Source organism: Acipenser ruthenus, chromosome 6 (genome assembly GCF_902713425.1).
Source record: "Acipenser ruthenus chromosome 6, fAciRut3.2 maternal haplotype, whole genome shotgun sequence".
Lineage (NCBI taxonomy): Eukaryota > Metazoa > Chordata > Actinopteri > Acipenseriformes > Acipenseridae > Acipenser > Acipenser ruthenus.
In genome coordinates, this window is record NC_081194.1 from 48294414 (window position 1) to 48305655 (window position 11242).

The 11242-nt window shown below is 37.1% G+C and overlaps 1 protein-coding gene across 4 annotated transcripts in view; it reads left to right on the top strand.

Moving 5' to 3' along the window:
* The window catches only part of LOC117410630 (ADP-ribose glycohydrolase MACROD2-like), a 759575-nt gene that overhangs the window by 195381 nt on the left and 552952 nt on the right, over positions 1-11242 (top strand). The window lies entirely within an intron of this gene.

Sequence of the window (11242 nt, forward strand, 5' to 3'; positions counted from 1 at the left end):
GGCTGTTGAAAATTAAAAGGTAAACTTAAAGTACTAACATTAAAATAAATCAGATCTGGCATAAACTAAACTGACCAACCAATATGCAAGACACGTGTTTTGAGGCCCTGACCTAAACCATTCAACTATGAAAAGAAAATATCTCATGTAGACCTAAATTTAAATGTGCCTCTGTTTGTTAGATGTCATTTATACTGAAGTATTGTATAAAGGATATACCAGCTTTTTTGCTATATAAATGTTTATTTCATCAGACCTACCAACAGATACAGTACATACATAAAACTAAATAGCGCACAAATCATCAGGTTGTTAGATTTATTCTGTAACTAACCTTTATCGGAGAGTTTCTGCTGCGCTTGTATCTTTGTTGCCTAAACGTGAAACCAGATTTAAAAACACTGAAATTAGAAGGGAGTGGTTATTATGGAGTCTTCATTGACGTAACGAAATCCTTAAACTTAACGAAGAAAAAAAGTATTAGTATTTAAGTGGAAGTTCTCTTTGCTCTCAAAGGCTAAATACAAAATCTATTTTTTTTTTAAATGTATTTCATATGCATGTAACTTTTCCTCGCTGTTGGTAAAGAAATCAACTGTAGCCTACAATAGTTTCATGAATATCAAATTTATTTAATACATCTTAAAAAGCTGCATCTATCCCCCCTTCCTATTTGACCTTCTTATTTCAAGCAAATAGTTTCATTCTGTCAGTTAAAATGCAGGTTAAAGGTGTCTGCCACACATAGTGGTCTATTTTGTTCAAGAAGACATGCACAAAATAAGCATGAAGTCTCCTAATGGCAATGTCTGGCGTCGTTCCCAAAGATTTTCTTTGAAAATGAAGCTTTTAACATGCAGCAACTGTCCTGACACTGGTGTCTCCTTACAAGAAAAATACCTAAGGCACTAAGGTTTTACTATTAAATAGCTACTGCAACTACAGCTTGACCCTTCTTTGCTCTCTTTGTGGTCAGCACGTTTTGAGGGAGCCAAGTCCTTGTTATACTCAATCACAGTCCTTTTATGTGTCCCAGTTCTTGTTTTTGCAGTGGAGGGGGTGGTGTCATCCTATTGTGTGTTGTGCCTTACCAAAGCTGTGACAGAGGCATAGGCTTTGTTCTGGTCAATACAGCAACTTGGTAATTTTCATATACCTGTATTCAAACTTGGCTTACTTTGTGAATTGCTTTACGTCTTTTAGATGTACTCTAACTGCTAGTAGACCAGTTGTAATGGTCTACTCGGATGTTTGCTATTCCTGAATGACGCATGGCAACAGGTCATTGATGTCCCAATAGCAGCTGCAGTCTGAGCTACTGTGCAGATGCTTCTACTTGTCAGGCACCCACTATCATACCCCTTTCATTCTATGATATCATAATGCTTCATACTTTGCCTGTACCTCTTTAACAGCCAACTGACAAATGGCTAATTCTAATCCTTCTAAACAGCATGGTTGATCACATTGTTGATCACTTGACATGTCACATGGTTCAGCTCCTCTGAATAACATAACATGGCTCCGTTGTTTCCTTATATTTCGTAATAAAGTGGTCATGCCCTGTAGTTTTTTAGGACAAATCCCCACAGTCTGTATTCTTCTATTCATGTTGAAAAGGATCTTTGTAGCTTTGTATACTATTTTAACCATGAGAAGTCCTTAGAAATACTGTAGGACACACAAAACTGTCAAACACTCTGCCTTTTTTCTACATTTGAACCATTTAAATAGTTGGTATGTGCATCAATAAACAGTTTCATTCTACTGAATGTGGTTACTGGTTTGTAATGTGATATTGAACATTGCCTTTCCATTATCTCTTTTTTGCTTTTTGAAATAAGACACTAAATCAGTAATTAGGTGCTGTACCAGGATGCTGCAGAAACTTTCCATATATATTGTTGTCTTTTGAAATATCTTCATATTCCAAATTGAAATATAAAATACAAGCAAACAACCAGAAAACAAATACAATTTGTTTTTAAACCTTGGTTAGCACACTGTTAAATTAAAAGCTTAATTTCCTCTCTGAAAAATCATGAACAATTTTCTCTAGACAACTTATCACAGTTCTGATAAGGAAATCTTTTCTTTTAAACATTGAAACTGGTGGATGCCAGACAGAAGCAGTTCCTAATTCAGTTAACTCATTAGTAGTCATGCATTTAAACACCAGCTGTTAATGACTGTAAATATAAAACAACAGACTTCATTTATATTGTTCCATGTTTCCTATTTATACAGGTTAGCTCAACTGTTCAAAATGCATGGAAGCAGCAAATAGTGCTCAATTGAAAGAGAGCCAAAAGCTTTACTGATTTGGGTTAATCAATACTTTGACTTTTTTTAAATTAATGTTTTTCCACTACTTAACATGCAATCATCAAAATGTCTCCCACGCTCCATGACTTTATTCAAATTTAGAATTAAGGAACTAATTTGGGATCATATTATGGGGCAGTATTCCCAGGAGTCAATATGTAAACACCCATTTTTTAACACTATTATAGTTTACTGTTATTTTCTTAACCTCTTATCAAATAATTGACACATTTGCCTGCTCAAAACTATACAATAAAACATCTTAAATATGCAAAGCACCAAGGGTTATTTTTTCAAAGCATTTACTCCAGTCTCCAATTATTCCTAGAGGTGGTCATATGTCCGTAGATCCATAGTGCATCTATGTCAAACATATACATGGAGGTGTCTCCCAGTCTATACATCCGTCTATGTGTCACATCCATGATATTTGTATATCTGCGTGCAAATGACTTTGCTTCATGTGTAGCTCTAGGCGACAATTGTGGAAATAAACGCTGTCATGTCACATTACCATGCCATGTTTATAACGCAGTGCACTGAAGTGTGTCATGGTTTGAACACTTTGTGCATCAAAATAGCCCATCACAACAATAGGAGGGGCTGTAAAACATGACAAAAGTATTTGGAAACATATTTTCTATTGAAATAAGTCTATATTTACTTTCAGTTCACCACAGGTACTCTCTGAGAAATGTATGTTTGTGAATAATACAAAATAATTTATGAAGTAGTTATTTTCAGAGTTGTGAAATTCATATTGCATTTTTTTGTACAAGTTTCAGAACATTTTTTTTATTTCTTTAAGTATACATGTTATGCTGTTTTTAGCAATAATGAAATACAATAGTTTCAGGTCTCCAGGTGCCAATTTAATTTCTTGTTTCATTTTACCTTTAAAAAATATGTAAATAATCTGTCTTGGAGGCAAGATACATATCTTTTTAATTTGGTGACCCCTTATTTTTATTTCTGTGTTAAATGTATATTTTATCCTGTAAAGTTTAAGAAAAAAGAGACAATGGAGTACTCATATTTAAGATGAATCTGTTGCATAGCTGTGATAGCTATATAAGGTATTTTACTTTATCACAACTATTGGTTTAATAGAAGAAAAAACAACACATTGATAAAAAAACATATGTTTGTCCTTCAGCAAAAGAGACAAATGTCAGGGCTCGAATCACTGGGTATCCCTTTAAGTTTCTCCAAATTAGTTTTATTTCCATATTTCCTTTTTGACATGTTTTAAGCCGACAGGTATCACTTAAAACAAAAAGGAACCTGTTAAAAACGTGTTAATTGTATGATGACATTTTCTGCCTTGTCTTTGCAGTTTTCAGTACCAATCAATGATAATGAGAAAGTGTCTCCTGACAATCTGAAAACCTCTCTGCATTTTAGGCTAATGCTTATGCTTATATTAAGGAAGATTTAAATAGTATTCCTTTCGTAAGTAAAGAAGTGACAACATTTCTTTTGATCAGAACAGGAATACGATTTAATCTTATTACACCTTGATCCATGCATGTCTCAGCCTATACTGTTGACTCAAAAACATAAACTCCAGCCAAGAAATTAGGTAAAATGTGTCGCTATCTATTATTTAGATTGTCAGAAGGCACTTTCTCATGATCATTGATTGGTACCGAAAAATGGAATAGGCGGGAAATGTCATCGTGTAATTAACACATTTTAACAGGTTCCTTTCCATTTTAAGTGATATGCCAGTCAGTTTACAGCATGTTAAATGGGAAATTTGGAAGTACTGTACAACTATTCAGAGAAACTTAAAGGGTTTGCCTATAAGTGGATTACTGTTACTGGATTACTTATAACTACTTCAGAAGGAAATTCCTGTTTCTGCAATCAGGGCAGCTTCTAAACGAAACTTAGAAAAGCTGATTCGTGTGCTTTGTTTATTGCACAGTCAAAAGAGGATATTTAACACATTTCATCACCTTTAATAGTAATAGTTTAAAAGTAGACGGTGACTGAAAAAAAATTCTAGTATCTATTAATCATGGCACACTAATGATCGAAGCAGAAACTGCAATAGAAAAAATAGAGAATAAATACCATGCCATATTAAATAGTAAGAAATTCAGTATTTTGAAAAAATAGATTCTATGAGGTAACCATTTAATAAATAGAAATATTGAGATATGTAATGTGTTCATACAGGAAGGGCCTGGTTTGCAGATTGGACACTAGAGGATAGCATAGAGATGGAAAGATGGAAAGTGGAAATCAGAGAAGATGCCGTTTCTTAGGCAGAAAAGGGACTAGATTTGCAGCAGTAATCATCAATAAAATAGTATCTAATAATTTGATATTATTGAATTGTTACTGTGTAATGTAATAACTATACCTGTGTAGAAATGACATTACAAAGACAATAAGATCATTTATTCATAAAAAAAAAGTTTTTGAAAGTAAAATAATCCACTTTGAATATCACCATGAGTCTCTGCATTCAATATGATATTAGATCAAGCATTGCCAAAGTGAAAATAAAAACCAGAGATCTTCCCCGTAGCTTGGACGTTGGAAGTTATTCACAATATTTCCATACTGTCCCAAATAGGAAATGCTGATGACTTACATCCAGTTTGTTGTTCGGCCTGTATTTTTGTATCCTGTTTTTTCAGAATGGTTGAGAAAGTGTTTGCGGTAATGTTGAAATCTGCAGTAACATCATTCTTTTTCTGTGTGGTGGTACATTGTCCATCGCTTTCAACACCCCCACTTTTGTCTGCAAGGATATGATGTGTGAGCACTATGGCAGCTCGAAGTGCATCATAGGATCTGTAGTCCCAAAATAGCACTAAAGTACACTACAGAGGTACTAATCGGGATGCAAGTTAATACATTTCCCAATATCCTTTGCTGTTTGAACTAGAACAATTTGTTTTATTCAAATCTTTCTTCCCTGGGAGGGCTCCAAAATAATTCACACTAACAGGAAATTAACTAACTGAATTCATATTATAAGTAATTTACAGTAAGCGACTGCTAAATTTGGCTGGGGCCATGTAGAAAATTTGTAGTATCAGGAAATGTGTCTAATTCATTAACAAGAATTGATTGTGTGTAGAGAAAGAGAGATATTTAGACATGACTTTCCCTTGACAAATGTATATTAAACATACCAAAACGTTAGGAAGTTGGGTCTTTTGAGCAGTGTACAGTACCTATAGAAAGTCTACACCCCCTTGAAATTTTTTCACATTTTGTTGTGTCGGTGCCTCAGAGTTTCATGCATTTAAATGATGGTTTTTTCCACTTATCTACACACCATACTCCACACTGTTAAGGGGAAAAAAGTTTTTATTGAGAAAAAAAATTATATATTAAAAATACAAAACTGAAAGATCATAACTGGGTAAGTCTCCACCCCCCTGAGGTAATACTTGGTGGAAGCACCTTTGGCAGCAATTACAGCTGTGAGTCTGTTGGGATAGCTCTCTACCAACTTTGCACACCTAGATTTTATTAGATTGGGATATTTAATTCCTGAACAACTAACATATGTCGTCTGACTGCCTTCATCCTAAAAATCTAAAGTCCTTTTGAAGAGGTCTTTGCACACATACAATATACTTTCAGTTTAAATTTAATGTCAACGTAAAGCCTTTATTATACCCAAACCATGTTATTACTATTTTTATTGTGTTTTGTGGCTGAGAGATAAATGGTCTAGACTGGGGATTTTCAAGGTTGCAGAGTAACCTGCTCGGAATATTTTCAAACAAATCCACTAAAGAAAGCAAGAAATAATGTCAGTGGTTTCCTAGGAATCATGTAACATTGTACATATTGTAGCGTACCAGCTTTTCAGGAACAGTGAAAGGGTTAGAAGAGATTAGACAGGAGACTGTAGCTTTGGTCTGGAATAGCAATTCTTTATTCATGTTACACTACACACAACACTGACGGCAAGCTTCCCCACACTTTGCCCCGAGGAGGCTCCCCTTAAATAACCCAAAGCCCGCCAACAAAAATAGAACAATGTATCGCCTTTTCCCGCCCCTGGCCCTCCGTCCCTTCTTTTCGTCCAGGTGTGTCCCTCGAATCCCATGAATCCCTTAAATTTCTTGAATCCCCTGACAACACAAACAGGAAATAGCAAGGCATACAAAAACCTGTATTACAACTGTTTATAATAGGAACATGGTAACAGTATCCTGGGAGACAGTCAGCATGGTTTCAGGAAAGGGAGATCGAGTCTAACTAACCTGCTTGATTTTTTTGAGGATGCAACATCGACAATGGATAATTGCAAAGCATATAACATGGTTTATTTAGATTTCCAGAAGGCTTTTTACAAAGTCCTGCATAAAAGATCAATTCTCAAACTGAACGCAGTAGGGATTCAAGGAAATGCATGCACATGGATTAGGGAGTGGTTAACACGTAGAAAACAGAAAGTACTGATTAGAGGAGAAACCTTAAAATGGAGCAAGGTAACCAGTGGAGTACCACAGGGATCAGTATTAGGTCCTCTGCTCTTCCTAATCTACATTAATGACTTAGATTCTGGTATAGTAAGCAAACTTGTTAAATTTGCAGATGACACAGAAATAGGAGTGGCAAATACTGTTGCAGCAGCAAAGGTCATTAAAAATGATCTAGACAGCATTCAGAACTGGGCAGACACATGGCAAATTTACATTTAATAGAGAAAAGTGTCCATTATAAATACCATATGGGAGATACTGAAATTGAAGAAGGAATCTATGAAAAAGACCTAGGAGTTTATGTTGATGCAGAAATGTATTACTCTTGCTCTTATTGTATTACTTGTATTGTAACACTTGAAATGTATTTGCTTACGATTGTAAGTCGCCCTGGATAAGGGCGTCTGCTAAGAAATAAATAATAATAATAATAATAATAATAATAATAATAATAATAATAATAATAAAATGTCTTCATCTAGACAATGTGGGGAAGCTATAAAAAAGGCCAACAAGATGCTCGGAAATATTGTGAAAAGTGTTGAATTTAAATCAAGGGAAGTCATGTTAAAACTTTACAATGCATTAGTAAGACCTCATCTAGAATATTGTGTTCAGTTCTGGTTACCAAACTACAAAAAGGATATTGCTGCTGTAGAAAGAGTGCAAAGAAGAACGACCAGAATTATTCCTGGATTAAAAGGCATGTCATATGCAGACAGGCTAAAAATTGAATCTATTCGGTCTTGAACAAAGAAGACTACACAGTGATCTGATTCAAACATTCAAAATTCTAAAAGGTATTGAGAATGTCGACCCAGGAGACTTTTTCGAATTGAAAAAAAGAAACATGGGCCAGGGGTCACAAATGGAGATTAGATAAAGGGGCATTCAAAACAGAACATAGGAGGCATTTTTTTACACAGAGAATTGTGAGAGTCTGGAACCAACTCCCCAGTAATGTTGTTGAAGCTGACACCCTGGGATCCTTCAAGAAGCTGCTTGATGAGATTCTGGGATCAATAAGCTACCAACAACCAAACAAGCAAGATGGACCGAATGGCCTCCTCTCGTTTGTAACCTTTCTTATGTTCTTATGACAAGTGGTGCAGAAATTCATTACCGTTAGCCTATGGGGCCTGTTAGTGGCAGCCCCTGCAGACTGTGTTTCTGGTGCACGCAAACAGGGAGGGACAACAAGTAGCCTCCCAATACCGCCTCCTTGCTCCGTGCACACAATAGCTGCAAGCTGGTGTAGCTATTGGTGAAAGAGGACCACAACAACATTTGGACCTCTCCTTTACATTATAAATTAATAAAAATAAATTATAAAAGGCTAGGGGTGATTTGTGCTATGTACTCAAATAATTTGTTTTACTTCTATATCTTTTAATGGGAGTTTTTTTTTTTCTTCAGAAAAGGAGGAGCCCATTTGGAGTAAAACATTTTAAAAACTACCCTTTTATAACTGATTATTCATTTGTATTAAACAGTATTTGTATCTTTTTTTCCTGTTAAGTTTTTATTTAAACATTCTATACTGTCATGTGTTTGACTTTTATCCAACCCAATTGAAAGGTAAAATCAGTTCAAAGGATAACATTGGAAATAATGCTTTGAAAACAGTACAGGTGAATGTAGCTGCTAAGTGAAGGCTTACAGCAACATGCCTGTAGACAAAGTTGATGGCGGTTGCATTCAGTAATGGCCCATTTATAATAAGGATTTGCGCATCAGGAGTTGAAACATGAATGGTGGGGAGGTTTTGTTATCTGGTGAATTGTATACAAAACAAGAAGCTCAAGGGTAACATTAACTAGAATACTGTTTACGGTAGTGGTCTGGGGTTGAAGTTGCAAAGGGTGTGTAAATAGAGGGTTTATCTAATGTTTATAATACATAACCACTGTAGAGTAAAAAGCAAGGTGAATGATGACTAAGGGAATGGGAAAGATTGTTAGGCTTTGAGTTTCTAGAGGGAGGTGTCGAAAGTAAAGAAGACAAGCTGTAAATGAAGATGTAAGGAGTAGAACCAGTTGTGAAACATGGGAGGGTGGTTGAAGCTGAATTGAGAACACAAGAATTCTGACTATGTTGATGGAATTTAAGTTTTAAAAAAAAAAAAAAGACAGAAGTGGAACCAAAATAAAAAATGTTGTGAAAAGACTTTAGTGCTGAAACTAAAGCTGGCACTGGCACCATAGAATCAAGGTGGTAATCTGAGCTGAACTGTCAGGTTTAATGAATATGGAGCCGAAGAGAACATAGTCCAGAGTAACATAACCAGTTGAGCTATTTTTTTTTTCTCCCTCAGAACAATATATGTCTGTCAAGGTGTAAATGATCTTGTCAGATTTGTACACGCTGCAAGGGAAGGGGATACATTAAAGCAATCTGTACCTTTTAAGCTTTTAATTATCAGCAGTTAGTCTGAATGCATGGATTGGTTGTTCAGTTTTGGCTGTTTTTTTTTTCTGTGAGGATTATAAATTGGGAATAATTAAGAAAAGGAAGTGGCAAAATAAAGTTACTCAAAGGGCAGATTTAATCTAAATATCCAACATCTGCTATGTGTTATAAAGCAAAAGCTATAACATACAGGTGCTTCCTCTACTTTTAAGAAATATTAGCCTTCATTCAAACATTCGAGTTTTGTGGAAAAGTTTTGAGCAGAGCAGTGTCACCAGAACCCACCCACTGACACACAACAAACCACAACTGTGTCAGGTGGGTGGGTCCCCTCCCACTATTACGTGCTATGGTAAGGTGGACACCACACCCACCTGATAGGTCTGAATGTGGACTATGGCGGTGGGATATGGGCGGGTGTCACCATGCACACACGTAATACTGAGTTCTTGAGACCGATCCAATTTAGCGGGGGCTACTAAATTCGCAGCCACTAGGGTTACCATTCTCCCCGAATCGAGCAGAGCTTTGGTCTTATTTCCTTCAATGGTTATGGGACATAAATGCTTAAAACCATTTTGCACCCCCATTAAAACAGTTACATCGTAACATGACAATAATGAATAATTTCCCTCAGTCTTCCCCACATTACACTGCATAGGCACATCCTGAGTGGGACAATTAGGAGCTATATGACCTATTTCCTGGCTCCTAAAACACTTTGGTGGTCTCCCAGGAGCCCATTGAGTACCCTTTTCTGGCTTAACATGCCAACTCCCCAGTTTTGTTTCAACCCAGTCCCTACACAGCCCAGGGCTGCTCTTCAGCTTCCCCTGACCCAAGAACAAACGAGGGCAACCAGCTGGTAAACAGTGAGAGGGTTTCCTTGTCCGACCCATTTCCTCAAAGGTGGGGGCAGTCCCCTCAAGAAGTCGTCCATGACGAGTGTCTCCACGATCTGGGCAGCAGAACGGACCTCAACGGACCTGTAGCCACTTCTCAGCCAAATGTCTCTGGTCGAACATTTGGGACCTGGTGGGCTTGTCAGGCTGATATACCCACGCGTGGAACCTCTGGGCTCGGGCAGCAGTGGTGACTCCTAACCGAGCCATTATCTCCGCCATTTGCTTGGAGTAATCATTTGCTTGTTCCTGGTCCAGATCGTAATAAGCCTTCTGGGAGTCCCCACTCAAAATGGTGCCAGCAAACCAGCCCACTGCATCGTTGGCCAATTCTCCCTCTCTGCAGTCCGCTCGAAGGCCATCAAGTACACCTCCACATCATCAGTAGTAGTCTATTTTTTGAAGATAATGACTGACTCTGATGGATGGAGGTCCCCTCTGCATTCCGCTGGTAAGTGCATCCAGCTTTTCGGTCAGCTCTTGGATCTGTTGCTGAGTTGCTAGTGCAATACTTTGTTGCTGTTCCCTGAGCAGCTAATCTTGCTGGGTTGCAGCACTGCTGTGCCCTGCATTAGAACTTTAAATACTTTTCCATGTTTTATAATTACTTCTACACAGAGACAAATTCAGAGGCTTGCCCGTATTTTCCACCATATGTGACAACTCTGACACTGGTTGACAGATTGTCAGTCTCGTTCTGGACTTTTTAGCCCCGTCCTCTAGTGCAAAAGAAGATACTAGCCGTGGAAGCTGTGGTTTAAACAGGTCAGTGCCTGCATTCTTTATATCACAGACATTAACAAAATAAACAAACAAAACAAAGCCTATCTACGTCTTGGAGTTCTAACTAAACTGTGAAGTTCTGCTGTCTAATAACCGGGCAGCTAAGCTGCTTACCAGCTGCTTCAAAACGAACACATTTTTATACTGATTTGATAATACAGTTGTTACCTTATACAAAAGATTCATGGGGGTCCTTTCAGTACCTCAGCTTTAGCCAAGTACCAAATGAGAACTGAGCAGGGTTTTAGCCTTGCTTAAATACCGACTTTTTAACACAGGTGAAAACAGTTACTCAACCCTGGGTAAAGTACACACTGGCCCTTGTAAACCTTAGGCTTAACCGGCAGGACTACATTTTCCTTT